The sequence below is a fragment of the Danio aesculapii genome, chromosome 23, assembly GCF_903798145.1.
Source record: "Danio aesculapii chromosome 23, fDanAes4.1, whole genome shotgun sequence".
Classification (NCBI taxonomy): Eukaryota; Metazoa; Chordata; class Actinopteri; order Cypriniformes; family Danionidae; genus Danio; species Danio aesculapii.
Genome location: NC_079457.1, coordinates 34,113,912 through 34,120,113, shown reverse-complemented (window position 1 = coordinate 34,120,113; position 6,202 = coordinate 34,113,912). Strand labels below are relative to the sequence as shown.

At 36.5% G+C, this 6,202-nt stretch overlaps 1 long non-coding RNA gene across 1 annotated transcript; it reads left to right on the top strand.

Moving 5' to 3' along the window:
• The first annotated feature begins 203 nt into the window (after nucleotides 1–203).
• LOC130216783 (uncharacterized) lies at nucleotides 204–1,421 on the top strand. The gene is made up of 3 exons (XR_008835829.1): nucleotides 204–245; nucleotides 543–792; nucleotides 907–1,421. It is a non-coding gene; the product is annotated as an uncharacterized LOC130216783 (long non-coding RNA).
• Nucleotides 1,422–6,202: the final 4,781 nt, after the last annotated feature.

The window sequence follows — 6,202 nt, the reverse complement described above, 5'->3', positions numbered from 1 at the left end:
TCTGGATGTGTGTAATGATTAGCGAGGACTATAACTGGAAGGCTCAAACTACCTGGGACGGATGCCAAATGCTGACAAAGACAATCACTGCATTCTCAGGGGTGAGCAAAATCAACTCTTCATCCTTTCACACATCTTTTGGGAAGGTTATTTATATTCCTCCAGAAGCCACAGAAAGCATTAACTAACTGCTTAAGGGGTTGCTCAGATGTCTGGATAAAGGGCACAAAAAAAGTACGGAAGTAGTAAGTATTAACCTTTTCTGAATAAGATGTTACTTGGTTTCTCGCCTCTTTATCTCGGACCTGTTTTGGTCAAGTAATTTCCAAAAGACTTCCTGGAGAAACCATCACTAGGAAACAGGGACACGTGCTAACCCTCTTGTATTCCCATAAAAATGAGTTTGCCCCGTTTTGCAGACATAGCAATAACTGTACCTTTATGACCACTTTGCGTTTCTGCATCGCAAACCTTGATCTCTGCTTTTCTTTTAAGTTGCTCAGAGTCCCCTTCATTCTCCACCTCCTCTCTCCCTCTCTCAGCTTCTGTCTTTCACTTTGCATCCTGTGCCAAAGTGGGCAGGGAGAAAGAGCTTGTGGTGAGGCGGGTGAAACGGAGGCCGCTGTACGTGCTCTTTCTTCAGCCACAACCCTGTGAAAGAGCATGTTTGGTGGCAGCACGTTTCTAGGTCTCTCTCCCAGAGATAGGCGTACTATGTGCATGAGCCTCCTCTTCTCGCCGCCATCACCCTGCCTTGTGTTTTTGACGTTGAAGCCTTCTTGAAACCTGCAGGTATTCCGCCCTACTTTTAAAATATTTTTATCTTTCATACTTCATAATATCCCATGAATTTTGTTCATTTTTTAAGCAATATTTTAAAGCATCGTTGTTGATTCTTTCACTCAGCTGGCTCTCTTGTTCACTGTTGTCTTCCTCTTGTAAACGTGTCTGCTTCACCCCTGAGCCCATGCTTTGGATTCCGCCATTTCTACAACACTAAATGACTTTCGGCCAAGTAATCATTGCTAATTGTTTTATTAATGTCTTTTATTTAACTCTGTTGTTAATAGTTTTTCAAAAATACTAAGACATATGATGTGCGTTGCTTCAGACAGCATGTATGTTCCCTTCGTTTTGGGTTGTTTTTGTGCAGTTGATTGTGGGGTTTAAGTTTGTTTTGAATGCATTTGATGCTTTAGATGTTCCGATAGTGTTTGGTTGCTACCTTAACGCTTCTGAAAGGGTATTAACACACTGATGTTATATTTCATTATTTATTTATTTATTTATTTCAGTTTTGGTTGTGATGACTCATGATTCATTTATGGCCTATATAATTCTACATTAATCAAATATATTTTGTAAAATACACCTTTTGTCTTTGTTTTCTAGATTAGTACCTGATTTCATTGTATATTTTTATATAAAAAGTGCCAATGAGAGCTCTGCTGTGGAGTATCATTTACATTTACTATTAAGAAAGCATAAAGTTCATCTTGCATGTACAGTAGAAGAGTATTTGTTTATTAGTTATGCAATGAGATATATAATCAAATAACTTATATATTCAGCAGGCAGTCTATCAAAATGTAGGACTCTCCTGCTTTATTAGGTTGCTTTTTTCTCCCTGTTGTTTTTGCAGTGCAAATTAGATGAATGCCAAAGGAATCAAGTACCGCTAGTTTGTGAAATAAAGCTAAGAAATGCAACTGATTAGGCAGTAATTGTATAAATTCTCAACAAAATGTCATTTGTTGTGCAGATCGGGGAAACAAACTGATGAATCGGCTGATGTAATATCATGGACAGAAAGAAACAAACAGGCAAATTTTAGATTGTGTAAGTAATTGAAATTAGAATATGGTTGCAATTTGTTGACGTGACACATTTTAACAAGTAGGTTTCTTTTGTGGAATGAATTAAAAACAGAGTGATTGGCTTTCTTCTGAGAAGTTGAAATGTTGTGGTTGTCGTTACAGGACAGCACTTGACCACGGAAATTGAAATACATCGATGAATATGATTTAAACGCAATTCACTTCTTTAAAAAAATTACAAAGGAAAGCTCCTAAGATGGCGTCGATTTGCCACGTGTTTGTGTTCTACTGTTGTAAGTGTATTTTTACTTAAAGGGGTTTTTCCATGAGACCTAAAGGAATTTTTTTAATGCAGACTCTTGCAAACTGAATCTGAATTAATAATTCGAACAAAAGTAGAAATGCTGTGAAAAATTGTGTCGTTTGGTCAAAACAGCACATGATATGCTGATGTTAGTTATTTACAGTAGCTATAGATCAAGGATTTTTCTTTGTTAATGTTCTCTCTTGTGCATTATTACTCATCATCAAAAGGACGGAGGGCAGGTAATTTGCTGCTTTCCATGGGAAAAAGTCTGTAAAGAGGCACAAAAGTTTGCGTATACATGTTTATTTTGCTCAGGGACAGAGAGAGATGGCAACAGGGAAAAAAAAAATTGGAACGAGGGAGGGAGGAAAGGAGAGCATTTCCTCCACCCCCTGTTCTCCTCAGATGAACTTATCATGTAGCTTCATATTTTTTCTCTCTCCCTCGCTTTTTTCCCCTCTCCCATACAGCCCCACTCCCTCATACATTTACTGTAGCTGACAATCTGATGCACTCTGGGCTCCGACCCCACATTAGCAAACAGGAAGTTTGAAAACAAACACAGTTTAACCCTAAAAATACAACCAGCACTAGTTTAGCCAAGAATTCTGACTTCAGATGTAAAGTTTTATTTGGATAAAGTGTTTATAATGAAAGACTTGATGGTGGAAAATTCACTGCAGGTGAGAAAACACTGCTGTTTGGCCGCAAATGCACAGACACGCAGCATATGCTCCGAGCCTATTAGTTACACGGCCCCAGACGGGGGCAGAGATCTAAGTCTAATCTGCAAGGTCTTTGTATAAACAAGGCAAGGCAGAATCCTTATCGTCGAGTTTCGATGAGTAACAGCAGGCTCTCCGGAGAGACCGCGTGACAGAGTCAGCCAAGGTCAAGCCAAGCCCTACTTCCTGTTTTTTGGGGACCGCTATTTTTGCAGTGAGGGCGTTTCTTTCTGGTGGAAGTTGATGACAGGGATCATAAGCAGCATGATTAATGACATTTCAGAAGAGTTAACTGAGAAACAAAGTCACAGGTGACTAGAACAGGAAGAAAAAGCTGAATGTGCACAAACAAATCTGTTTCACATATAAACACTAGTTGCACTTCGAGGCTAAATGGCTTGATTTGTTCTCACCAATGCAAAGAATGCTGATCCACAGCTGTGCAAACAAAAGATTACAGATGCAAAGATAGCGATGGACACTATTAATAGTAAAAAGCGCGAAACATCCGTTGTTTGTGCAACCCATATCTCTGATATGCCTGACACATACTTTTGGCTAATTTTCAGCTATGTGGACGCCAGAGGGATTTTCAATGGGGAAGCTCCCCTCCTACATTAAATTAATTCTGCACAAATCCATTGTCTCAAGTTCCCCCCTTTTTATTATATATTTTTTTAATTGTGGCCTCTTAGTCTTCCTTTGCCAACATCCCCCACCCTTCAACGCTCTACCCACCATCCTCTCCTCCGTTCATTGAAATGCAGCCTGGCATACAGGCTCTGCCCCTTTCTTGGCACCAGACTCAAGGACTCGGCGACGGAAAGGAGGGGAGCAAATTAAAATGAAAACAAGAATATGTACCACTTTTCAATCGCTGAACTTGTGCCAAACACTCGGGATATAACGCAAGATTATCGATTATTGATTTCAGCAAATTTCATAATCACATATGGTCTTGGCAACCATAACGCAGTGGGAGGTTGTGTTCAGCAGGCTAATTGATTTGCCTGTCTACCTCCTGCGATTGGACGGCCACAAGGGCTAACGGCTGTGTTCTTTGATCGCTAGGTAAGATAGAAGGCCTTTTGTTGATCTCGCTCGATTTGTTTACCTCTTTCTGATTTGCAAAATCCAAAGAGAGGCAGGCAAGATGTTCCTTTGTGGCTATCAATTGCTTGGTTTATGATTATGCCAAGAGGTGGTATGGCATAGGTGATGTGTAAACAAACACATGCACTTAAAAATGGCAGCCATTTATCGAGAGAGCTTTGGTTGTTGCTGGGCAGATGGGTCATCTTTCTGTTTAATAGCTGCTTTCAGAAACAGGTTTTACAAGATCGTTTAAACGAATGCAATTATAACGCTTTTATAATGTTTTCCGTGTATTAGAGACAGATTCTGTTCTAAAACTTAATGTGCTGCCTTAAATTTTAAGGAATCAAAGACATGAATGCTCATTTTAGCTCAATTCTAAGGCATTGCATGTGTCTTTCATGGACAATGCAATCCCAAAATGCATTGCAAGCTCATATTTATTTGAATTAAGTATGTTATTTAACAAATAAAATGTTGAAAATATTTTTCTGAAGATGTTGGTGTATTGTTATGAAAAAAGTATTATAGAAAATGCTATAGTGTTTTTGAACCATACTGGGAATTGTGTTAAACTGTATACATTGTAGTATTTACAACACTTTGTCATTAAATGGTACAGCATACTGTTGCATTAACTGTAATGAACTGATAAATAATTGGGCAACACTTTATTTTGATGATCCAGTTAATTATTAGTAGACTGTCTGCTTAATATCTGTTGATAATGCTCCTTCAAGACATTTAACTGACTATAAGAAAATTTGCAAGTACATGTCAAATTATTATTATTATAGTTGCTGTTACCATAGCGGCTACAAAACTACCACAACATATTAAGTCTTTACTATAGTTTGGTTCAAAAACAATATAGTATTTACAATAAATTGCTATAGTTTTGTTCATGTGGGATAGCATCAACATAGCAACATGTTAACACTAAATGTACTGATGTAAATTGTGAAATGAGTTTGTGACCTATATAATAGTTACATTAGTTCCTATGTAGGCGGTAGCTATATGACAAGGCAGTTCCTTAGGTTTTAAAAAGAAACACCATTAAGCCTCTAAAGGTGACTGTACACTATTTATTCATATGAAGGTTGTTTAATACCAAGTGAAGTTAGAGACTTATTTAGGATATTAATCCGGCTCCCATATGTATTCTATGGACTAAATCTGACTTAAAGTGAATAAACATTTGACTTATTAACATAAGGACGGTAATGCTGTAAAGTATTACAAGCAGATTTGTTTGTGGTAAGTTGTTTGTGCTAACACTGTGACTGGCCTAAGCTTGCATGCAAGTTTAAGAGTTTAAAAGTCAGTTTAAGAGGCTTGATGTTTGAAATTCACGCATATGGAAATGCTTATTTGTCACTTTAGAACTAATCAATAACCTAATTTAAATGCCATAACAATATGAATATAATCTAGTCTTCCAGGAAACAATATTATTGTAAAATATAACACTTTATTAGAGAATGTGAGGGAAACCTCATATGAAATAGTAATTGCTGCCTTATTGATAGTCAGTGTTACATTTTCCGTTCATTAGACAGCTTAGAACTATAATTAACAGTTTTATTTTTATTACTACAATGAATTATCCAATCAATCAGTAAACACTGTCTGTTATATGATTTATGTTCTACTGTGTTTCTTTGTAGTGTGATGTACTTTTGATTATTTAACAGGCAATTAAAGTAATATGTCAGTGATTAATGGAAATTCCCTTACAACATAATACTGTATTGCTGGAAAAAAATGGCAATAATAAACATTTAATCATTTTGTCGTTTAGTCCTATGCAGAACAATCAAGAATAGGTTTTATCAAAGATTTTATGAGCTCATTTTATTAAACAGAGCACTACCAGATTAATTAACTGATAAAGCCATCAAAAGAAATATTGTTATAATATCTATTTTATGATTGTTGCCTTATTTATAGTGAGTGTTATATTATTAGTTTTTTTATACAGATTATAATTTTAATTTGCAGTTTTATTTTTTATTATTACTACAATTGGGTAACACTTTATTTTGATGGACCATTTGAGTATTAGTAGACTGTCTGCTTAATATCTGTTGATACTGCTCCTTTAACAGACATTTAACTGACTATAAAAAACTTTGTAAGTACATGTCAACTTACACTAACCCTAACCCCAACCTAACAGTCTACTTATAATCTAATGAGAATTAGTTGGCATGTAGAAGCAATGTAACTTAAATTCAACAAACGGACCATCAAAA